At 37.0% G+C, this 27,290-nt stretch overlaps 1 non-coding gene across 1 annotated transcript; it reads left to right on the forward strand.

The window, feature by feature from the left end:
• Positions 1-13,551: 13,551 nt before the first annotated feature.
• TRNAL-AAG (transfer RNA leucine (anticodon AAG)) lies at positions 13,552-13,631 on the forward strand. The gene has a single exon. It is a non-coding gene; the product is annotated as a tRNA-Leu (tRNA).
• The last annotated feature ends 13,659 nt before the right edge of the window (positions 13,632-27,290 follow it).

Consider the following 27,290-nt stretch of genomic DNA (forward strand, 5'->3'; position numbering starts at 1 on the left):
GAACAATGCCAACACTCATAATGCCCACACTCATAATGCCCACACTCATAATGCCCACACTCATAATACAGGCAGCAATTCCCACATTGCCGCATTGTACCAGCTAATCGATATATGCGAGAGCAACAGCAAAGAGAATTACCAGATAAAGCAAGAAGAGAGACAGTCGCATCAATCTGATAAACAGCTACAATCCCAATCACAATCCCAACAACAGGACAAATAAGATAAGAGCAGTGATCTCTTAGATCTCGAGTAACAAATTGATGGCTATGTCCATAAACTCGATTAGATGCACAATAAGTAATAGATTCTTGTCCCAGATAGCAATCTTCTGATTTCTGATGATTCCAATGCCTTCGACCAACACAGAAACAACAGTGAGCATATTAATCTGCACAATACACACAATATACACAATACACAAATCAGTAACTTAAGCCATGCCAAACTTATTGAGATGTTGAAAGAGAAGGAACAGCAGATCAATAAGCTGGTTGATTAGTTCCAACTGTTGAGGGATGAAAAAGATCAGGAAATACAAGCATTGGAGGAAGAACTGTTTCGGGAGAAGGAGGAGAATATTGACATTGAGGAACATGAGTCAGTCATTGAGGGACTTCAGAATGCTGAAGGAATGATTTAACGCATGAAAATTGATATTGCAGAACTACGCAAAAGCAATGCCAAACTAACTGAAGAACTCGTCGACAAAGATCTGCTCCTCATTAAAATCGACAACCAGTACAATCAGGAAATCGAACAGTTCCAAACTGCCATTGCTGACCTCAATGCCGAGATCGCCCAACTAAATGCTAACAATGCCCTAAATCTACACCAACACCAAAACAGCAAATAGTAATATGCCATAACTAAGCACGAACACGATATCATAAAATAATAAAATGAAATCCTGAAACATAAGCATTCCAAACTGTAAGAATAGCATAAAAAACTCAAACAGTCCCATTATTAGCCGTAACAAGCCCTCAAAGTAGATGGTTACTAGCTTCTCACATCCCCCGAACAATAAAATACACAGCTATTGCAAACAATCAAGAATATGGAACTGAAGTATACAAACTTATAGAAGGATATTCAAAAGCTTGAGTAAGATAAAGACCAACAAATTAAGTAGCTGAAACAGTAGTTAGAATAGCTACAAATCGAGGAATATGTGAATAACAAAGGGGACAACCATCATCATCTTCATGAGGAAAATAGTAAAAGATAATAACACAACCAACTACTCCACAAATATGAAGCAATGACCGAATAAATGAAACAACTAAAAACAATCAAAGATAAGTAAATGTAACAGTTAAAGACCAATCTTAACATCACAGTCGAAGAATATGAAGCACAAATTTAATAGCTAACAAAAACTATTGTCAATCTGCAACAACAGTTAACCCAACATAAACAAAAACAAGATCATTATCCAAACAATAAGTCAAACCCAACAAACACACCAAATAACATTGAAGAACTGAAGTTAAACTCCCCCTAAACTCATACTAGCAATAACAACCATGCCTACGATTAATAGATAAAGTAACTGAAGAACAAATATGCATCACTATAGAAAAAGTATCATGAACTCTCATAGAAAAAGAAAGAGGTGGTAACTATCCTCAAACCATCATCATCCGCATAGTTCTGGTAATCAAAGTACGCATAAATACTCGAAAAACATAACAATGATACCCGTGTTCATAAGCAACTCTAAATCCAACACGAGAAACTGCAGTCGTAGCATAGATAATTACAATAATTGCTATTGAATAATTAGAAATAAATTGAACACTATGTCTAATAAATAGAGAAGAGAGACTACAAACATGGGGAAATGTAGGAACGTATCAAATAACTTAGTGATAAGATTGAGGAGTTATGCATTGAAATTGAGAAGATTAATGAAATGTCCAAATTGTCTAAGAACAGTCTCAGCAACAATAATGATGGCAGCAACAACAATAACAACAATAACAGCAACAATAACAACAACGATAAATCAAATTAACTATCTGACGATAGTCTGGAAGCTCAATAGCTCATCGACTAGATTATCAATCTCCGATCAATCAATGCAAACATCATCGATCAATTGCGTAGCCTCTAATCGCAAATACATCAACTCGAAGCCAATAACTAAGCACAGGAGAAATACTACCAATAGAAGATCTAAGAGCTGATCAACACCATCAATACCAACAATAGCAACAGCAATAGTGTAGCATTGCATACTGCCACAAACCCCAACAGTTACATTAGCTTCAACGAGAGTTAGTCATCAACAAAGAATTGGTAGGAAAGATATAATGCTTTGCATTTGCAGTTTCATAATTATAAGGCTGTCAATAGGGATAATCATATTGCCAGTAAGAAACAAATTTAGGATGCGAAGTTAGAAGCTAGGGTTCTCAAACAATAAAATATGCAGCTTATGGCCAAAATCAAAAATAAGACATCTGAGATTATGGGATTAAAAGAAGAGCTTAAAAATCTGAAGAGTGCCAACCAGCAGCTACAACAGCAGCTTGACACTCTCGTCCGACACCACGGCCCCTAAAGACCCCATGATTTAAATAAACAAATTGGCAGCAATCACAAAGAAGAGAGAATCTAACAATCAAACCCAATTAAGTTATAATCCCCTGCAACAGTCCCAATCGTGCCACATATCATCGTAACTCCCAACACCCCTCGTAACACAGATCTCACTTAATCATAATACTGCTCAAAACTCCTCTCGAACGAACACCCCCAACTAACAACAGATGACACAAAATTCCTATCCAATCACATAAAGCATCTCCAATCGGCAATACTTTCACAAAACCAATAGCTACAATCAAATGCCCAGTAAATTAATAAACTAAACAACACAATTGCAACACTTGCTCAATAACATAACAATAAACACTACTACTAAGTTTAACTGCTCAAACAAGAGATCTCAGACTTGTCACATGAATTATCACGTGTGAAAGATATCGGACAGGAAATTGATAATGAGAGCAAGTCTATATCCACTATTGAGAAACTGAATAATAAGCTCATTTAATTAAATAAACATATTGAGGATAATTTAGATGTTATTGGAATGGGCGGGGATGAGCTCCAGAAGGAAAATGAGAGGTTAAAATTAAGGATTAAAGGGTTAATGCAGCATATTGCCAGCTTAAGGTTAAAGGGAATAGGAAATCATGGACCATAATCGAATAACGAGCATGAATTCCTACAAGACATTAGCCAATAGTTGGAGAGATAACAACAATAAAAGTAACAAATGCTAACAAAAAGCCAAATTGAGTAATCAAACAGTAAACAAAGATAGTAACAACTCCAACAACAAATCAGATAACTCAATTAACAACTCCAACAATAACTCCAATGGCGAAAATAACACCAAATCTCACTATCATCACCATTAAAACGAGAACAAGATACAAATTCTGAGAGTGTGATCGATAAATTGAACGGGCACATCGAAAAGCTGAATAATTAAATCGAGTTGTATAAGTAGAAGTTGGATTAATCGAATAAAAGAGAAAGAATTCTAAACGATCACATGAATGCCAGCGTAATTAATAAGGTGCGAACAAATACACATACAAAACGCACAGATGCAAACGACCAGGAAGATGAGCGCTAATAGCCCAAATAATAACATCAACTCTTTCCTCATCACATCCGCAATACTCATAACACACACAATACCCAAACAATCCCCATTATCGAGCACAAATAACAAATCTAACAAAAGGATAAACACATATATACCCTCACAATGAAAATGTAGCATCTATCAAAATAACTATAAATAACTAAATAAAACAATCAACAACTTCAACAGCATAACCTAAAACTGCAGCAGCATATCAATTAGATTGTTAATGCGCATGCTGATACAGATAATTAGAATTCATTGGAAAATAGTCATGATATAGGTGTCAATGTTAGTAATTTGTACAATGCCAATATGGGTGGGAACAATGATAATTAGTTTAGGAGAGAGGAAGATAAGATCAGAAGGAGTAACTCGATGGATAGTGCTGTCTTGGTCTATATTGAGGAAAATGAAATGTTGAGAAAGCAGGTTGATAAGTTAATGAATTAAATTGCGATGTTTGAAGATCCTGTGTTCAATGTAGAAACCAACAAAAATATAATATCTCAAAAAGCAAACAATAAGAAAACGGAGTAAAGACATGATATGGAACATCACAAACTTAATGCAAAGATTGTCGAATTGGAGAAAGAATTACAATATGAACGCAAACAGCCCAAAGACACAGATAAAGTCCACAAACTTAATGCAAAGATTGTCGAATTGGAGAAAGAACTGACGAATCAGCATTCACACCCCAATGAAAAGGAGGAAGTCCACAAACTTAATGCAAAGATTGTCGAATTGGAGAAAGAACTGACGAATCAGCATTCACACCCCAATGAAAAGGAGGAAGTCCACAAACTTAATGCAAAGATTGTCGAATTGGAGAAAGAATTACAATATGAACGCAAACAGCCCAAAGACACAGATAAAGTCCACAAACTTAATGCAAAGATTGTCGAATTGGAAAAAGAACTGACGAATCAGCATTCACACCCTAATGAAAAGGAGGAAGTCCACAAACTTAATGCAAAGATTATCGAATAGTAGAACGAATTGCAACTTGAGCATGACAATTCCAAGTAATCTCTCTTCCATTAAACTCATACTCTCCCAATCGCAATACTTCAGGAAGCACAGTTTAATCCTCTACACGAAATAAGCAATAATGCATCTAGCTTTTCTCAAAATTCCGTTCAAAACCTTTAACTTCTCACTGCACATATTAAAACATTAACCTCACAAATCCTTGAAGCTACATCTATTAACAAATAATTGCAAGAACAAAAAGATGTACTTATCTTATAGCAGAACTATCTCAACTCCGATAATGAACAACTTCGAAACCAACTTAACATTCTCCAACAACGCCTCTAACTCAACGATTCATAGCATGTTATTACTATCAATAGGCTAAATTAGTAAATTGAAATGCTCATGAAAGTAAAAGCGGAGTTAGAAAAGTAATTGCTTGGTGTGCAGACGCACAGTGAAATAAAAGGTAGCATTTCTGAAGGTCATAATGATAAAAGCCAATAGAACAGAGATAGCATCGAAAGCAACAAAGACGATAGTGTTGATAATTTTAGAGATGAGGTTATCCACTACATAAATAAAGGAGAATAATAAGAGAAATAAGGGAAAGAATAACAGATCACCAGAGAATAATTCAACAAATTATTGCAACAAAATAATAGTAATGTCTAGAATCTGCGAAAAGTGCAAGAAAAGAATTTAGACTTAACTTAGATTAACAACAATTTACAACAAAAATATAATACCAATATTCATAATCTTTAGCTTCAAATCTAATCTCTGGAAAAGTAGCTCCAGCGCGCAACCGAGGAAAATAGGGACTTATGGGCTCAGAATTAACGTATTCGGGAAGAGACTGATGTCTTCTACGGCAACATAGAGAACATGCACGGACAAATCGAACAAATGGAAGCAGAAAGAGACAAGAGGGAAAAAGAAAGAGAAAAGCATCGGGACAATCTCGCAGAAAAAGACAAGTAGAAATAAAAGTAAAAAGAAACGAAGAGGAGACTATCAATGAGTAGAATCGAATAATCCAAGCCAGTCCTCATCGAATATAGCAAATCAGATAAACATAAAGCAGCCGATAGTTCATAAGCTGAACGACAGCGGCTAAAGTAGCAATAAGTTAATCAAAGTGTTGAATAAATACTATAGAAATAATAGGATACCTTAAACTAGTTAAAAAGCCATAACAACCCCGATGATAAGCTCTACTCTACAGTAAAAAAAATGTTCAAGCTTCTAAAGCTTCTCAAATAGGAACTAAATAATCAAAGACAGTAAATAATAACAGCAGAGAAAAATAAAAATATTTTCATTATGCGACTATCCAAATAATTTGAGGCTTTGTTAGAGCAGATGCTCGCAGTGTCAGCAAAAACAAAGACAAATGGTGGCATAGACAATAACGATGATTTCAACACCAACTCTAACATAAACCACCACAATAATCTAACAAATCGAAACAAACAGCGCAATATCGAATACAGATATAACAATTAAAATGATGATCATGATAATGAGAGCAATGATCACAATGGCCATAATAATCAAATAATAAACAATCGGAAGTAAGTTATATAGAAGCAGATGATTGATATACTAATTCATAACAAAAATCTGGAGGAGCAAGTCGCTAAACTCACTCAAATTATCACACAAGATAAAACATCAGACAAAAATAACAATGACATTAATCATAACAAAATAAATAACACCAAGCGCAATTAGAAAAATCACAACCATTAGGACAATCACTCTCACAATCACAATCATAACCATCACAACATTTACGATAGAGAGCACCAGCCACAAAGAGGATACAAAGAGGAACATAGTCAATAATAATAGCCTTAAAAATAATTGAATTAATTGAGGCGTTAATCAAAATAATTGTAAATATTAAAGCAATGGAAGTAACAGCATGAAGATTAAGTGGACATTCTGAAAAAGATTATAGCAAATCTTGAGAGAGAGGAAATCTATACCAGAGAAGAATCAAGGAAGAAAGGCATTGATCTGAAGAATTTAAAAGAATAGACAGATTCCATAGAAGCAGAATTAAACAACGCTAAAGAGGTCAATAAACAGTTAATTGCTGAACTTTAATATCTGGCCAACAATCAGAAGCCTATGCGATTCACTGAAACAGTCAAATAGAATTAGGCAATTTAGAAGCAACATTTCGAACAAATTAAAAAACTATAAAGTTAAATATATATGTTGGAGAAAGAGAATTTACACTTGGTTAAAACAGTCGAATCGCTTAGATAGTCCCTTGCTCAACTTAAAAATTCCAGTCATGCTCTTACTCCGTAGAATCCAAGGCCAATAGACAATTACAATTCACATTCGGCACACGTCCATTCTCCACAACAACACACATTGTAAAACTCTTCGCAACACTCTCCACAGCAACAAAATATAAACTCTTATTCCCCAGAAAGCCACAGGAATTTAGGCCTTCTTGGACATACAAAAACAGAACTAAAGCTAATAAGTTCAAAGACCAAGAGCAATTCCGACCCAGAATAGTATAATAACATTGATGAGTCATACGATGAAGCTGAGCTCGAAATCCTCCGAAGGATTAACTTAGAAGTTGCTGACTTAGTCTAAGCAAATCGTAGCCTCAAAAATAAAATAACCTTATTACAGCAGAAGTAGCGCGATTCTAGCACCACTACTTAGCCACTAATGATATTGCTACAAGACAAAATGGAGAGATTGTTCAAATGGTTGATGGCCAATAAGTATATCAGCAATGCTCAGAGCATGGCAAACTACTCCATTTCACATAACCGGTACCTCCAAAATGGGGATAACTCGGGCTATATGGACAATTGGCTAAAATTCATACAGCACTTGTTCATGGAAGTCTATGAGCCAAAGCAAAACGAAATCCATGACAAAAATTAATAAATTCACAAACTGAAGGAAAATCACAGAAAACACTATGAACCGAACCACAGATAGCTTGCATCGAAGCAAACCCATCACGAAATAACTTCCCTAAATGATGGTAGTAGTCTCAACATGAGCAGGAATTACTAGCCTATAAACTTGCTTATCACCAACAATACTCAGATTCAGTTAGAAACTCAACATCGTCAAGCCGATCTGACCCTCGGGGATGCGAAATATCTATTGAGGGAGTTTATGAAGACCAATGATCGTCAGTATTTAAATATGCTGGCAAATACCCTTGGTTTAGAGAGAAACCATCAACTGATACAGAATAATAGGACCGAATTGTACTTTGAGCAAAGTCCAGCCTATTTTTCGAAGAAGAATATCTGATCAGTTTAAATTATTATTCCTATGTTTATATCTATCTATTTGTATACAACTTCCTATATATTTCGCATATTCTTCACATTCACATTTCACAAGCATATCTAATAGTGAGGCATATAAAACTCCTGACACAAGAATCGCAGTTCAGATAAAGTTCACTCATTCCTTCATTTAGCTAATAATAAGTGGAGAGTTCACATCCCTCCCTCCCTCCCATATTTTGATAATTAATAGCATAAAACCATTGAAAAAGAAAATTAAATATAGGAAACAAATCTGCCCTGTACTCATAAGATAAGGTTGTCATTGACTGAATCCAGCATTTATAACCCGTGTCCGATCTTGATCTCTTCGAAGCCACTACTTTGATAGTTTATTTTTTCACTACTGCTTTCCCTTCGGTCCCTACTCTCCCTCTCCCTCTCCTTGATATTCTTGTTGATTTGTAGATGCTCATTATAAATCGAAATAACTGAATGTAATTCCTCCACTTTCTTTCTAGTTGTGACATAGTACCAAAGAGTTGCGGCATATCCGCTGACAATTGTAGCAATTGCGAAGAAGAACATTAAGACATTGTTGCCATTTTAGGAGTTGTTAATGATCATGCAGGACTGTTCCTGTGTGACATTTAAGAATAGGCCAGTTTCCACGAGATTGATAACTTGTGCAAGAGTGTTGAACCCCATCCAGAACCATAGGGCCAGTAAGGGGTTATTCACCTTGCTGGCATCAACAGCCAAAGCTTCTATCTTTTTTAGTTATTCGTTCTGGTTGATAAATAGCACAATCATCGCAATGATGCACAGAAGCAAACAGACCACATTGACACACAAATACCATATTTATTCGCATGAGTTGTTTACCATGCCGATGTCATTCTCCTTGACCATGGAGTCGATGAGGATTGCAATATAGAACACAGACATCACCATCAAGGATGCAATGAAACTATAATGGATGTATGGCTTTGTATGCTAGAGGTTTTTTTTGATGATGTACATGCGACAGACATAGCCGACAATAGTAAGGAAATACATGCTGTTGAGGAAGGACTCGAGCGAGTACAACTAATAGACGGTATTCCATATACAAAATGCCATGTTCGCTGAATAATCAAAATGTTACCAAGCAGGGAGGAAACCATCAGAATCAGACTGATCACCTTCCAGCGAAGTGAAAAGCCATAGATACTGGCCTGTTTATAGATTTCTAAGCAGCAGAAGCAGGCTATGACAAAGCTTATTGAAAATTAGGAGCCTTTTCTATCCTCATAATATTTAAATTTACAGGATGCAGTAAGAGTTGAGAGAGCCTGCGGGCAGGCATGTGATGAGTCCGGTGTAGTAGTTGTTTCCTACATTATGCTGTGTTGTTAGCATATTTTGTTATTATTATAATAGAGTTTGTTATTGGCGGATGCTTCTTTTGTATGCATTGACACCCTCGTTTAATCATAAATCCTATAAAAAACAACCAAATACTGCATAATGAAAGCTGGTGATTTTGGTAAGTAAAGGCTCGCAGATTTCTATATAGACCCAAAATATGTGAATGTGAACCATGGGAGTTATGGCGCATGCCCGAGGGTTGTCATGCAATAAAAGAAAAGAATTTAATAGCTCATGGAATTCAATTCCTAAACATTCTTGAGGTTCAATGTCGAAGGGATGGTAAATTCCACACGAGCAATAGTTGCTAATAAAATCAAATGCAATGCTAACAATGTTTTCATGATTCAAAATGCTACAGATGGCATTAATTCATTGCTGAAATCTTTGAATTGGGAGAAAGATGATGTAATTGCTCTGCCAAATACTGCATACTCTTGTGTTAGGAAGACCATCGACTATTTGGTGGAGAAATTCGGAGTGGTTGTGCTGCCTGTACTCCTGAAATTATTTAGATTAATTTCACGATTGAGGATTTTAAGAGTATTAATGCAGTCCAACTGAAAATCGAAAACACAATCAACGCATGCCCGAAACAAATCAGACTAGCAGTGTTCGACCATATAATCTCAACACCTGCAGTCGTGATGCCAATCGAGAGCATCTCCCTATTTCTCAAGGAAAAGAACATCATGCTTTTTGTTGATGGAGCGCATGCAATTTGCCATTTAAATATCAGTATGGAGCAGATTTAGGCCGATGCATACTTTTCTAATTTCCATAAATGGGCCTATGCTCCGAAATCTGCAGCTTTCCTCTATATTGCAGATGGTCTTCTGGGTGTAAATTGTAGTTTATTTTCAGAAAATACATCCTGCGCTCACTGGTAATTTCAAGGGAGAAGGCATTGCTAGATAATTCTTTTGGACAGGCACTCGCGACTATAGCTCGTATCTGGCTGTTCCAAAAGGTCTGTAATACTTCAATAGCTTCGGAATCAACGCTGTTCAGAATTACTGTAAGGACTTATCCAAAGATGCAGGAAATAAGATGGCACAAATTTGGGGCACAAAACTGCTGACTGAAGATCCCCGCATGATTTGTAACATGAACAACATATACGCGCCGTCAGATGATATTGACCTTTGCGTCAAGGCTGCAAATGCCGTTTTGGAGAAATATAACTGTTACCCAGTGTTTTATAAATTCGAAGGAAAAGTGCTCTGTCGAATTTCAGCTCAGATATACAACTAAGCAATCGATTTCGAGAATGCTGCCAAGTGGTTTCTCAGCGTAATGGCAAAGCTCTAATAATAGAAAGCAATGTAGAAATCATAATGATATCCTTTTGCAGAACATAAACAATATTATAACTATACAATTATTTAATGTAGTCTTTTACACCCCGTAAAACGCCATCAATTGTGTTCGCATTTCTTCAAATAGTCGCCAACGTGGCGGTCTATTATTAATTGACGCACACAAAATAACAACAAATTATTGAAGATACTCACTTAAAAGTCACACTTTGTTTATTGGCTATTCTGCCATGTCTCTTCTTTATGTTGGCAGCATTTAGGAATGTATTTATCTCATTAATGTAGCCCGGATATGTTGATATTGCTAATGATTCTGACATTGAAACAGCATATGGAAGCAGCATGCAATAAAGCATCATGCAATAAAGCATCATGCAATAAAGCATCAATGGCATACTGTAAAAACAAAAGAAATAGTAATAGTAATAGGTTCCAACATATCCAATATGCCCAACATGTGCAACCTGCAATGTGAAATTCGCATTCAGACAGAAACATTGCAGAGATTGCAATCGATGTGTCTCAACATTCGACCATCATTGCCCGTTTCTACGCACATGCGTTGGAGAAAGGAATCATTTACTTTTTTATTTGTTTTTGTTGACATTCGAAGTTCAGCTTTGTACTGTAGTTGCATGGATTTTCAAACATCTCGTGTTGGAAGATAAGCAGAATTTGGGAGTGAGCATAATATCAATGATTCTAATCATATTTGGGCTGATATCTGCTTTATGGATATTTCAGACTTTCTTCATTTTGAAGAACATAACGACAAGTAAGCATTGTTTAATTTAGGGGAATATCTGAAGTAGACTCATGAAATTTGGTACATGCAACATTTATCCGAGAGAAACAAAGATAAAAATAAATATCAGTTTGATTTTGGGTACAGAAACAATCTCAAAATGTTTTGGAAGAAGTCGTTTCGTAAGGTTCATGAAAAAATTAATTGGCGTGAATATGTCTAAGGCCTATGTCGGAACTGATGGACTGAAAGAAGAGAGCCCTGAAATTGTTTTATGTCTGCTTTTATATATTTATATGCTCTCATATTTATTTATATGAAATAGCAATGTCCTTTCTGTATTATCAAAACGAAACACATACCAAATAATACTCTCGGACAAATCAACAGACTTTGAGAGCCTTATACTAATCGAAGACTCTCCTCCGACTTTTATCCTTGGTTTCAATCATAAGTTTTTGATTCACTAACAATGAGATCAAGCACCATCCGAAAAATATAGAAAAAGCCAGGCTCCTCTGTTTAATCAACGGGAATACTATAACACATATTGAGGCTCCTGTGAGATTGAACATAGTTGAGAATGGCAGTATATTTGGCTCGACAATTTATGGAATGTACAGCCAGACAACAGGGCCAAGAGTGAGGCCGAATGATATCATATAGATCACTAACACAGTAATGATAGTTATGGACTGGAATGTGCTACTACTGTCTTCATTCTTCACAATAAATACTGCAGCCATAGTTCCAAGGCAGATGACACTCACGATTGTACCAGTCTGGATTAAAACTTTCCTTCCCAGTTTTTTCAGAAGCTTTATTGTAAAAATAGACATAATTGCGGGCAAAATAGCAATAGCACCTTGCAAAAAATTAATCTCATCAGCGTTATTTGGGCCAATCAGATCTGTTAAGGTTTTCTTTCCGTAAACAACAATGGCGTTGACTCCGGACATTTGTTGTAAGACTGCGATGAATATGGCAAAAAATATTGCTAATTTTGTTGTTTTAAAGGTTGAACCACTGTTTATTGCTCCTGTTAACTATTATTTTATTGCGATGCGATCGCCGCTGTCAGATTGAACAGAACTTCTGGATTTCTCGTTTCGGGTTATGGCTTCCTCGACGAATTAGCTCCTATAAATTTTGGTGATCAAATTTATGGCTTATTTGGATCGACCTTTTTCGAATAGATACTTCGGAGTTTCGAAGGGAAGCACAAATATGAGAACCAATGATTGCACAACAATAGGCAAAACGAGAAACTCCGAAATAATCATCCATTGAGTTGAAAATGAGTTTTCCGTCAAATTGAGTGCCCAATACAAAAAGAAACAAAATCCCTGAGCTCCTGCAATAAACACTTGATTGAGAGTGCCCAAAGAGATCAAATCAGGAGTGACTATTTCATTGATATACAATGGAACTATCGCGCTGAATATTCCAGTGCAGACTCCTTGAAGTGCACGTCCAATTATAAGTGTCGGGTATGTCTTTATAAGCAGTAATAGCACACTGACCAAAGCAAGAATGTTCGTCCCTAAGAACCCGTTTCTATTATTATGATTAAATTGTGATACCTTCTCGACAGCCTAGAGATGATTTGAGATGAAGAAAGTGCACCAAATATTGCACCAACTGGGACCAGCCCATTTACGAACCCCTCTGTAAAGTCCTTAGGATCATAATTGATTTTATATTATGCAGCGATTTATGAGAATTTGTTAAATGCTCCTACATAAACTAGCGAGAACCCCACAAAGAATGCGCTCCATGAAATGTTAAAGCATACTGCAAAGAGGAAACAAAAGGAGTTATACTTTTTGCCAAGCAAAGGATTCCCTAGGTTTTTGTTTCTGCTGATCAGGGAGTCATCCTAAAAGGAAGAGGCTGTGATGGTCATATCCTTTATAAGTTTAATGATAGATTAAAGATAAATGTTGCAGACATCATACCATAGATCATATATCAGATCATAAATTAATATTAATGGGAATCTTTAATCTTCATACCTGAAATCATAGTATAATTGTATGTAAGTCCATAAACAAGGTAGCCAGTTATTTAGCATGAATAAGGGAATGTAGAGATGTGTGGTTATGTTGGACAATATAAGTAAAATGTCGAGATGAGTAATAGAAAGTAGGAGTGGCCGAGTGGTCTAAGGCGGTAGATTAAGGCTCTATTCCGAAAGGGCGTGGGTTCAAACCCCACCTTCTACATTTTTATCATTATGCATTTACACCCCATAGCTACTACTTACTGCTGCTCTTATTCATCAACCTCACAGAGGAATAATTCAGCATTGTAATGCTTATTTATCAGAACTGTGAACTTGTAACTACTTTCTATACTACCTATGCTATTTGATGCCTCCCTTATGATATTATATCTTAGTTTTTATTCATTTATCAGACTAATGTAATTAACAAATTACTTCAGTATAATCAGCTAATAACTTAAATATAATTTAACATTTAAGAAACGTATAATTAACGAACACCTAACATATAATAGATGACTGCTATTTACGCTGCTATCATAAATGCATCCATCAATACATTCATATAATTATATTGAATAATCCAATAGAAGCAATAAATTCAAATGATCCGTCCTTATTAATCCTCAATAACTCCATCGACCTACGCATAAATTTTATACGAAGTTAAGCTTGTCAAAGACTAAACCTTATCTTCATAGAATTGCTATGACAATCATCACATAAAAACTCATTAGGAAACCAATTCGGACACTAACAACCAATGTGCATCACTGTTGTGCATGAAAATACGAAGAATTGTCTATAATAGAATCAGCAACTATATGCAGTTAGTTAGATACAATCGAGTTTTGGATAGTGACGATTGGTAATGTAAGAGGAGTGTGGTTATGGAATCGAATGCTTACGAATAATCAGCAGTGATAGAATAAATACAGAATGCATAGTCATAAGAATTTGGTGACAGCATCGCTATAAATCGATTCACAACTGTTAGTACACTCAATAGTAGCACAACTGTTAATATACTCAATAGGATAACCCGAAACAAATACAAATAAGCATTAGATAGCATCATCCGTAAAAGTATATCAAATAAACACATATAAAACACCTTAAACACATCATTTGCCCCGATTTTGTAATAGTTCCGGAAAAGAGTTCGTAAAAATGCTTACAGAAAGATTGCTGACCGAATGCATTCAAACTAAGAGAGATCAATAATAATGAGCATGTTCCTTCTCCTAAACCACAAAATGCATGTTAATATGTCCGCAGTATTCACTAAAGTCCATCTCCGCAATGACAGAAGCGAACTCTATCGGATCGAACAATAAAAATCATAAACCAAACTAAAATTAACAGCAGTAACATCGGATAAAAACTATCTGAGCAACCAATTAAAATAATAACTAAAATTCATAAAAAGTACAATTGACTTCGAATGTTCAGATCGGCATCGAAACAAAATGGAAAGCATGAGAGCAATTAGCAAAGCCAACCAATAATATAAATAGCTTGTGAAGAATACGGCGAAGATTATCGTAGAATTGGAGGGTAAGAATAATAAGCTAATGTTTTTGTTTGAGGAAGTTAGCTATGTAATGGAATGCCGTAGTTTGTGCAGATCGAAGGCTGTGAGTTCGAAGGCTGATGTCAACAAAGAGTATCACAGAATATTGGCAGTTTGCAATCAATAGCAGAAAACGAATTAACAGTCTTTTAAGGATTAATTGGATTTCAGTGAACTCAACTAAGATAATCGCATAAAAACGACGAATGAGTATCATAGGTATCTGAATCAAATGCAGAGGAGTTTAATTGAGCAGTATGAAGTTTCGATCTGTACGAGAAACAGTAATAGTAACACTTATAGGCATAATAGTGGCAATAGTATGAACTAACTGCAACACAAACAAACAGCATTAGCAAAGGAGGCATAACAATAGAATTCTGCATTAAGAGAAATAATTGGTGTCGTAATGAGAAATTACATAATTTTACAAAAATGATAATGTTTATGACATTATTATGAATATGTGAGTATTAAAGTATGCATGTGGCTCAATGCATACGATCGGGCAGTTATACTATTCATTGTATTATATATTATGCACTTTTCACATAAAAATCGATTATTCTTCACAAATTAAATCCTGTTCATATTTCATTTCTCCAAAATATCTCAAATAGAAGCATATCCTTTAAACCACTGATCATCCAAACCCAGAGATTTGTATTTAAAGTGCATTTCCCTTGCAAAAAGTAGTGCCGCATTTCCTAAATAGTGACAATTTTATTAATTTAATAAGCAGCCAGTATTGCAATAATAAACAGCCACTATTGCAATAATAGTGTATTTGTGTTAAAATGAACGACCAAAGAAAAAAGTTATGGAAAAAAATACCAGCTTTCAAAATTAAACACTCGAATTCAATCCCATCCATCGATTAGCATCAACTTTAGGATATTCCCTCTGCGACAAAGTAGGAGTCATGGTAACATATCGGGGACAGTGAATAGGAATCCATTGAAACGAACTCATACAACTATTTACCAAAGTTTAATGTCATTAGGAAAGCGAGCATCCCATAAATATACTCGAACACACTCTGCGAGGCCGATCACGTATCACTCGAAAACACAATGACAGATGGGTATGAGTAGTTTCCTTTTCTGGATGCAAAAAAGATCTGTTCATAGAGAGAGTATGTCGGGTCATCAGTAAAAATGAGTGAATAGTCATTGTTTAGTTTCGGTCATGGCAGTAGCTTGTGGCTATTCAAAAAGAAGTATGTTGCCATATAAAAGTTGGTGGCTTTAATCGACAGTGCGAAGATAATATTGAAAGATATTACAGCTCAAGTACATTCCTATAGACTTTAATTCAAGGAGATGTTTAGCAATGGATCCAAATTGGGGGAGTCGATAAAGAAATTGGAGGGTTTGCTTAGTGTGTTGAATGGGTAGAACATGGAGCTGAAGGATAAACTGTTCAGACAGTAAATCAAATATGAAGAGAGAGGTCGAAAGCTATTGTAAGAAATCAGGGAGAAACAGAACTGTTTGAATTTGTTGCAAAGCCAAAAGTAGATAAATTTGAAGTTGGAGGGTCAGATCCGACTGCAAGATAAAATACTGCAGTAGAAGAGCCATAATTAGTAGAAAAATAAGGGGAATTTGCATACAATGAAGATGGATCCCTTTTTAAGGAAGATCAAGGAAAACAAACAGAACACCGCTGAAAACTCAAGGTATTTAGGAGAGTTTGAGAACATATATGAGGAGCCTGATAATGTATCTTCGAGATGTAAGGCTAAGGGTAGGATGAAGACTTTTTAGGCGGAGACTTCCAAGAATCTTTCCATTCCATCCATCTCACAGAAAATCCGCACCAAGGCACGCAAAAACTCAGAGCATCTGCATGTTGTGAACACTTAGTTTGGTTTTGATAGCAGTCACAACAGCCACAACCACAACCCCAACAGATAAAATGTGCACAAGACACAAAAGTACAGACCTCGTAAATTTTCAGATGCAGCATCCTTCCATAATGAAGCAGCCTAACCCTTTATGAATGTGAGCATACGTTTATTGAAATTCAAGGAGTAGCTTCAAGATTCAATAAAACACATAAAAAATTGAAAACCCCAATGATTAACTATTTCGATTTAACTTCATCTGCGGCCATCGATAGTTTGTATATGAGAAACAATTAATTATTCGCTATAAAATGCTATATAAAGCGACTAAGTTATTTCACCATGATGGATATCGCCACATTATTAGTCGTAGATTATTCATAATTAATTGACTTTTTGCATTCGAACAGATAGATAATGGATATATCACTGATGTATAATCAATTAAGTATTCGGATGCTGATGAAGTCTGTTTATGTCCTATTGGCGATGGAATTGATTGCAGTTTGCTTTGCAACGACGGTGATTGTGAATGGAGGGGAAATTACGATCAACGGGGCTGTCACCAGCACACAAATCGATATCACGGTCAATTATACGGCGAATGTGAAATGGTTGGCTATAATATTTTCCAAAGATGAAGTAAACACAGATATGCATTTGCTGGAAGTCGATGAGGGCAATTCAGCGAACCCCGTATCAGTTCGAGATTGCTTTATCGACCAAAACAGTTATATTGCCTACGATGATGTCAACAACATTCAACCATCCATCACCACATTCAAAAGCAGTATAGTGCCCTATGGGCTCAAAGCTGCATACAATCGCGATTTGAACACAGGAGATTTATAAGATAAGCGGCTCTATCCTAACGATGTCATTCAAATCTGCTTTATGAGTTCGATGGAGGCATTTGTTGGAGGGGGACACGAGAAGGGACATGAAAAAATATGTTCGTTTTTTAGTCTGCATTAGGCCCCAGACTACTTCCAGTCGCGCTTGCTTGGCAACTATGCAGCGACCACTTTATTCGGAGGGGCCAATCTAACCATTTATGCGGTCTAATCCACTGACGAATCGACAACTGAGCCTTGGCTATTCCTCGGACTCGTCCACAAGCAACAAGGATTGACTCCCTATACCGGAAAGTGGATCGGAATCACATACTAAGGTTCAATAGCAAACACCGATATGACCCTCATCGAATACGCCTATCGAAACTTCACAACACAGATTCACATTTCGGACTATTACATTACAAACTCAGCCACCGCAAAGAGAGACGAAGATCATCCAATAAACCAAGGAGGAAGCGATGTGATAGAGATCTTAGGAGCAATTGACCAGAGTGCATACATCGTCGCCCACTACAAAAGAAAGTATAAAACCGGTGATGTGAACCGAGATAAGAATTTAGCAGCCGGCAATAATACCTTCTGTTTCATTTTGGGTAACAATCTCGCTTTTACTACTTTTGTTCAGACTTAGAGGGTGTGTTTGGGTTTGCAGTTGACAACTGCTTACTACAGTAACTTCAGAGTGAAAGAGGCTTCGAGTAGCGACGTCATCGATTATAAAGTGCCTGATAATACTGTGAAAGTTGTCACTGTTTATGAGCCTCGATTTGCAGCTGTCGCTTATTTTATTTGCATGATTCTTTTTATTCTGTTATGATTCGACAATGTTTTAGGTAATTCAATATCCGTGGCATTGATAAATATAAAAATGGTAATTGAATTTATTGGTAATTATTTAATACATTGGTTGGTAAATAGATTAATAATTTGGATTATTAAATTGGTGGCTGGTTGGTAATAAATAAGCTGAGAATAGTGTCAACCATAATTATGGAATAACCTCTGAGTAACTTTTTTCCATATTGACAGTTGAATAAGACGATATCAGTCAATTAAGATATGAGGCTGTCTAAACTGAAGGATAATGCATCTTACATGAAATTAATCCCATTAAACGAATCAAATACCGCTATGTTTTGTGTCTGACCATCTCTATCATACTGTTGGGAATCCCCCTCGTCTTCGCATACTGGTAGATATACATTTATGTGAAGGTACCCCAAACTTAAATTATCCCTTTATTACAAAATATGCAATCTGAATCAATGTACACATTTCTACATTCTAAATTACGACTAACAAATCACAATTGTGTAAAAGTAGCACGAAGATGCTGAATAATTTGGTGATGGCTAAATTGATAAAGCAGAACATCGGATTTAAAATAATATCAACGGTCTGTCAATAAATAGTAATCCTAAGGATGATCATAATGACAACAGGAATACTTCTGTGTTCTTTGTGAACAGATACATGAAGTATACTGTGAAGGATCTGTTAGTGAAGGCTGCTATTTTTGACTATCGGAAGTATGTTAGGCGACTTATCGGACTGAAATTGGAAGAAAGGGGTTTAGCCAAGGATGCTGTTTAGGAAAGGAGGAAGAGATATGGGATTGGCACTATGCAGATTTAGAGGCCCACTTTAGGCACATTATTTTGTAGGTGAAATTCTAAAGCCCTTATACTTTTTTATTATTGGAAGTCTGCTGGTTTGGCTGAAGTAGTAGTATTGGTTCTATTGTGGGGTTATTTCGTGACTGCTGCAGGAGGCATCATCATCAACCTCATACAGACTTACAAGCTCAACAAGAAAATACATGGGATGGCTTACTATGAGACAATGATGAATGTCTTGAGAGAGGGCCAAGTTGTGCGGATATCTTCGGTCTAGATAGTCCCTGGGGATGTCGTTTTCCTGAAATAAACGGTAAAGTTGTCCTTTGATGGGATCTTACTCGAGGGCTCTGTGCTGATCGATTAGTGTGCTTTGACTGGCGAGTCAGTCCCCGTCATTAAGAAGGCATAGACTCTTGAGCATTATGCAGCGCATTTCAAGTAAAAAAATTGTGTCATATTCGAAGGCACCAAAGTCCTCCAAGCAAACAACAAAAGCAGAATGCAACTATTTGAAAAGTATCGGATTGAATTCGGAGTCCCAACATTTGTAATCCGCACTAATTTTGTCACAATGAAAGGACAGCTCATTCGTATCATCTCATTCCCTCAGTAGCGAGTCAATATATTCCAAAAACAGTCGACATACTTTCTGTTATTTCTCTTCGGCTTGGCAGTGACCTCATACATGGTTCTGCTGGTGAGATTCATTGGCAAAATTACAACATACAACATTATAATGAAGTTCTTGGATTTGATCACAGTGACAGTGCCTCCGAGTCTGCCTGTTAGCATGACATTCGGAATAATCTTTGCAGTGCAGAAGCTTCAAAAGAAATAAATATACTGTGTGTCTCCTTCGAAGGTTATTTCAGGAGGGTTAGTTAATTTGTTATGCTTCGATAAGACTGGTACACTGACTGAGAGTTTTATGGACTTTAAGGCACTTGTTCCATCCCATCTCAAACAGTTTCGGCAGCCCGTTCAAAACTGTTAGCCTTAATCGAATGCATCGCATCTGTCCAATATACCAAATGTGCTTAATATGCCAAATCTGCTTAATATGCCAAATGCACCTAATTTACAGAGTGCAGATTACATTAAAAACATACTCGAACAGAATCCATACATTATGCCTGCATTGTGCAATATGGCTGTGAACCATTCGATCACGAAACTTGAAACAACTTCTGAGAACATTGGCGACCCAATGGAAATAAAACTGTTCTAATTTGGAGGCTATGAAATAGATGATAGCCATTTACAAAATGATTCTGAAATTAATCCCTCCCAAAGTGTCGAGGGAATCTTTGGATTTTCAAGTAATTGGGGTCATCATGGGAAGGCCTACAAACGATTCGATTTTGATTCTGAACTACTCAGAATGAGCACAATTGCATCTTCAGAAATAAAAGATTAACATAGCAATAATAAAACTTATAATATTTATTGTAAAGGATCTCCGGAAGCGTTACTCAAAATATTTGATCCGAAGACAGTCCCCGCAGACTATCATTAAACTCTCAGAGAGTATACTTCGAAGGGAATGAGGGTTCTCGCAATCGGACATCGAACTATCCATGAAAATAGTTAGAATCGGATGGAATTAGAAAGCAATTTAATTTTTGATGGGTTTGAAGTCTTCGAGAACCGCTTAAAACCCTAAACAAAGCCAGCAATCCAATAGCTTAATGAGGCCAATCTCGAATGTGTTATGATCACAGGGGATAATGCTCTCACAGGCTCTAGCATTGCGTATAAATGCGGGATCGCAGACCCGAAGCTCAAAATGTACATATACGATTACGACGATAAAGCCAAAAGGCTGATCTGTGACCAGTTTTAATATCACCCTGAGCTGAATTAGCCCCAGTAACCACATAGCAATGCGCGAAGTTAGATAATTTAAGAAATAAGCCAATCGAAGAGTAAGAGCAAAGGCAACAAATAGATTGAACTGCCGATGCTTCAGAAAAATGTTACTTATAAAGATTCGGAGTATATGCGTGAACTCGAGCCGGGTGTTGTTGGCAATAGCTAAGACATCGCAATTGGGTAGATTTTACTCAACCTGTAAATAAATTCAGGGCAGGTTTGTATCACAGGGAGCTGCTTCAGCCATTTCTTCTCAAGCTTATCCAATATGAGTCAGAATCAATAAGAACTTCTCAGAAATATCAAAGTGTTTTCAAGGGCAAGGCCGAACGAAAAGGCCAGAATTGTCATGGCTTATCAAGCAATAGGTCATAAAGTGTCGATGTGTGGTGATGGAGCCAACGATTGCGGAGCTCTGAAGCAGGCAGATATCGGGCTCTCACTCTCCCCTGCTTAAGCTTCGATATCCGCACCCTTCACTTCCAAAGTCGACAATATTGGTTCGATGGTTGAACTCATCAAATAGTGCCGAGCAGGGCTGGTAACTAACTTTTCACTCTTCGATATTATGGCAATGTATAGTTTCATTCAGTACAGTTCGAATATGATCTGTGAGTTCCTTTACTCATACCCCGCAGACTATATGTATGTTTACTGGGACTTATTCGGCAACTTCTTCTTCTTCATCACTTTCGGATACACTGGCACAGCCCCCAAACTGTCCCTGGAGAAGCCAAGCTACTTACTGCTCAGTCTGACTAACCTCCTACAGCTCTTCACAATGTTCATGACGCAGCTGCTCGGGCAGTTATTCATGGTATACAGTTTGGGCCATATCTTCAACGAGGAGATTAACTACTTCGCAGTGGGAGGCGAGGCGGTGAACTACGCCAAATATGTTTCAGCTGGTAACGTCTTCGATAATAGCACCCCTGAAACGGGCATTATCTTCCTATTTACCAATTATATGTATGTGTTCAGTTTTTTGGCCTTTTCGATAGCGAGACCATGGAGGAAATAATTCTACACCAACATTCCATTTACTGTCGTCTTCATTGGGGTGCTGAGCTACTCGGTGGTGCTGACAGTTATCCCCTCGGCTCGGCTCGGCATATTGAGTATTAAATACATGGATTATATGCCTCTGAATGTGTTTGTGCTTCTGTGCGGCCTGGTATGCAGTGGGTTGATGCTGATCAATCAGAAGTGCTTCCTGGAGCCATTATCAGCATACTTAAGAATAAAGTATGCAGATAAAGTGTGGATTTGATCGATATTGTATACTTAGATTCTGATTCTATGATATTTTGACTCTGATTCTATGATATTTAAATATTTAACCTCTGAACCCATGGATAAGTATGTGTTCGGGAAGGCACTTGGGGACGGCGGGTTCGGGAGTGTGACAAAGGCTGTCAACCAGGAAACAGGCCAGGTGGTCGCCATCAAGAAAATGAAGAAAAAATACTCCACTTGGGAAGAGTGTGAGAGCCAAAACTAAATCAAAGTATTGAAGAAGCTCCATCACCCCAATATCATCAGCCTCTACGAGCTCGTCAAATACAAAAATTAGCTGTTCTACGTATTCGAGTACATGGAGAGAAACGTATTCGAGTACCTTCAGGCCGAGCAGCGTCTCCCTGAAATCTAAGTGAGGAATATTATGTTCCAATCCCTTCAAGCATTGGCCTATATGCATCGCCATGGCTACTTTCATAGGGACTTGAAGCCCGAAAACCTGCTCGAAATGGGAGGCACTGTCAAGTTGGCCGATTTCGGACTTGTGAGGGAAATTCGGGCCAAACCCCCATTTACATAATATGTTTCGACGAGGTGGTATCGGGCTCCCGAGTTACTCCTGCATTCGAAGAACTATAACTCGCCCATGGACATGTTCGCGATGGGCGTGATCATGGCCGAATTATATACGGGAGTCCCCTTATTCCCAGGCTCGAATGAACGCGATCAACTCCAAAGAATATTCGATATAGTTGGGTGCCCATCTAAGTAGTAATGGCCTGACGGGTACAAACTGGCTTCAAGCTTCGGCATATAGTTATAGCGAAAAACAGGAAAAAACCTATAATAACTAATTCCACAATGTTCCCCCGAAGGCTTATCGCTAATCACCTCCTTGCTACAAATCAACCCCCAAAGAAGACCAACTGCAGCCCAAGCAGTCAAACATGACTACTTTCAGATAAAGATGCCACACGAAAAGCCGTAAACCTTGATAAAATAGCAAATCAGTGATATAAGCAGTGATCGTCTATTTGGGAATATTCGCTATCGGCCTGGAGTGGTTTGTAAGTAACCTTACAAATGATATGAATTACATGTTTTGTTGTTTCATGTTGCTCATGGAATTAGTTGTGTTATTAAATCGAATTTGTTTTTTGGTTTGTTTTAGTCTGAGCGCACTTCGATCGAATCAAATTAAAAAATTAATCCTATGTTATAATTATGAATACATTTATGTTAAAATAGAAAATAATATGTATAAATTTTGATGGAATCTTCGGATTAACCTTCGAAATATTTTTATTTTTCTTAACAATCTTACAAAAAAGACTCTAATTATAATAACCCTTCCCTTTAATGCTTGTAAATCCCTCAGACCTTCAGCATGCCAAACAATAGTCGATCATTAACAAGTAGGATGATTACTACTTTAAGATCATATCAAATGATGGCAAAAAGTAGACGATAATGTAATTGATCGAATTGAAGAATCTTATTTCGAAGGGGTTGCCAGTAATGGACAAAAACCATATTGCTAAATTAGTGATGGATCCAAGACATGAGTCTATCATCATTAAGTAGAGGAGCAGCTAAAACAGCCAACCCCATACATCAGAAACCCCAAAAGTTAACCAAATTGTGGGTGGAATCACAATCAGAATGTTCAAATAGCCCAATTTCACATAAATTGCTTTTCTGGTGGTGAAATACGAAAAGAGAATTCACGGTTACGGTAAGAAACTGATTAACAAGCTGAAAGGTAATAGTTACTGTATTATAGAGCTTATGCAAATGAGAAATGTGGAGTATCTGCTCACTTTCGGGGATAACTTGGCTTTAGGTTTCTTCAGGAAGCAAGGATTCACGGAGCAACTCACAATGTAGCGCAGCAGGTGGGATGGCTTTATTAAAGAGTATGAAGGCGGGAAGCTGATGTAATGCAGAATCTACCAGAAAATAGACTACATGCGGATAGACGAAATTATCAAGAAGCAACATAGCTTCGTGATCTCAAAGATAAAGCAACTGAGCCTCAACTAAATATAGTTTTCAGGCACGTGCGTTCCCACTCCCAAAAAATTCAGAAGGAAGCTACCTAATGGGGAAACATAGGAATATGCAATGGATCCCAGGTTGCTGCCTGGCGTGATCGAGTCAGGGTGGACATGGGAGTAACATGATGCACTGCTGAAGGTGGACGAGATGTCATTTTAGATGCGATGCAAGATGGTGATCTGCAATTTAAAGCGGCAACCGGAATCATGGCCGTTTGTGGAGCCAGTTTCACTCAAGCTCGTTCCTGACTATTTGAACATCATCGAGAAGCCTATGGATTTGAAGACAATCGGCTTAAAACTTGAAGCCGGAGAGTACACCAACTACGACTAATTCTGTGCGGACATCAGCCTCATCTTCAGTAACAGCAAAAGATATAACAACCTTGAAACAATCTATTATAAGAATGCTGTCAGACTCGAAAGTGTGATCAAGCCTGCACTCGAAGATCTAAAGAGAGGGTTGCCAGCCATAGCCCAATCTTGATAGTCATTTTATTATAATTATGATAGGTCGTCATATAATTAGAATAGTGCGCCACAATTAATCGAATTGAGATTAATTTAATAGATGTTTAATTTGATGATAAATCAGAGTCTGCTGATGGCCACGTTCATCTTTACCATATAACATGTGCTTGCTTGATTCCCAGGTTTTTGTCCTGACACCTCCATCCCGACGGCCACAGTATATCCCCCATAATTGAAATGGGTTACTTTGCTTCCAGAACTACCCACTCCACGTGGTTGCTTGAAATAGATATCCTCGATATATGCACAGCTTAAACCGTCCCAAGGAGTGTCTAAATAGGCATTTAAGCTCACTTTTTTTCCTCTCTCTTTAGCGATTTTTGGGATTCTTCTATACAAATAGTCGTAGGCGTCATCACCAGCCACCACCCTGTTTGAAGTGTCAATACAAACGCCCACATAAGGCCAATCTTCCCAAGGGTTTTCATAGAAGATTAAAAGCTTGGCCTTTCCTTCAATACTGTAAACGAGGACTCCATTAATGCCTGTTGCTCCCCCCGATTTTTTTGTCCCTTTGAAAACTCCATCCGAATATATTTGACTCTAGATAGGATCTTTAGAATTCTTAAATTTGTTTCGATAATACTACCTTCCTGCAGAGGGAGGATGCTAATCATAATGTTCCGTAATTTTAGAGCATTTTGGAGTTCTATTTTCAATAGAGGCAACCCTCCCAGAGGACTCATATGTACCTTACAAAGTAAGGCCTCCTGTTTAGCATATCGGCAAGGCATTCCTCACATTGACTTGCGTGTATCTTAAATAGCCTCCTGTGCATTGTATATTAAACATATCAAAGAAATTTGCATACCCTTCAATGAAGGAACCAAGCAATTCCAAACTCTGTGCTAAGTTCTAGTGGTTGTTCACAGCATTCTCATGTTCTACAGCGAAAGTTTCATGAGATTACTCTCTCACGCTCAGGGAGAACACGCTACTCAGCAAGATCAGTAATATTATCACTTTCACCATTAAATAATCAATTACAATTTACCATCAATTTATTCACAATTAATATCAGATGATTTATTTATTTTATTGTGAAAGAAATCTGAAACAAAATTCAAGCATTTTAAGCATCAATAAAAGTTGTTTATATACAAACTATTCTCTTGGCAACTTTGTATCCTTTTCTTTCGTTTATTATATGTGTGAGAATATCGGCTATCATTTGAACTAAATTGAGCTGAAGAGTCAGTCTCCTTAAAGCAAAGAACAGAACAAAAAATGGTATAAATATTTGCGAACTGCAGCTTGGATCGCATCCTCGCCGGCAGAACACTCATTGATGATTATCAGAGCTTTTATTTTCACCAAATTCTGATGTCAGATATGTTGGATATGTCAGATTAACTTGAAAGAGATAAAATTTAATATAGCACAGTATTGATTAGATTTCTGTACATTACTATAATTATACATACATACATATAATTATATATTAATATATTAATTCATGCATTATTAGCATCATTTGCACAGATTATCCGATTTGAAGCGATTTTATGCCAACAGTCAATAGGAGCATTATAAATATGTCTCACATAGAATTCAAAGGAAATAATCAAAGGAGCATCGGATTACAAACATGCATAGTATCGAGTCTGCTGATGGCCACTTTCATCTTTAGAAGAGTCCGCGAGAGCAGAAGGAGTATTTGGGATTGAGTTTGGAAGCCGATGATATTGCAATTTAAAAAAACTGACAGATAAGTGACTCAAAAGCCTCTGAATATTAATATCTTTTCGGCTCAATGATTTTGTTGATGCTTTCTTGCTCTATTTGTTTCTTCACTTCAGCTTCGTTATGCTTCACTGCACTCGTTGCAGGTTTTCATTTATTTCTTAAAGTTCACCATCATGCCATGCCTTTTTGAGATTATTTCCAGCGAAGTTTCGATCAATGCGACGATATTGCCGTCCCTCTTCTTCGCAGTGCTGATCCAAAATCTGGCGAATGTCAGCCCAAAAAGATTATACTTATAAATTTTAGCTTTCTCTGACACGCGATACCCCGAAATCTCCGACTTATGTATTTTGAGTAGGACTCCGTACCTTCGACTCTTTCAATTTTTTCGATACCTTCCTCCAAATACTTATTCCCCTCAGTGATTTTAGTCGCGAACTCTATGAAATTATCAAACGCTTCGGCTATCGATAAGAATAAGGCTACGTTCATACACATTGGAGGAAATCGAGAATGCATATTTGTGTTCAGGGAATATGACTTTATTGTCCAAAGGATAGATGAACACAATGCTTTTTTTAATATTCATGTTACTG

This window comes from Brachycentrus maculatus, unplaced genomic scaffold, assembly GCF_059751285.1.
Source record: "Brachycentrus maculatus isolate JH-2025_06_01 unplaced genomic scaffold, ASM5975128v1 h1tg001027l, whole genome shotgun sequence".
Taxonomy (NCBI): domain Eukaryota; kingdom Metazoa; phylum Arthropoda; class Insecta; order Trichoptera; family Brachycentridae; genus Brachycentrus; species Brachycentrus maculatus.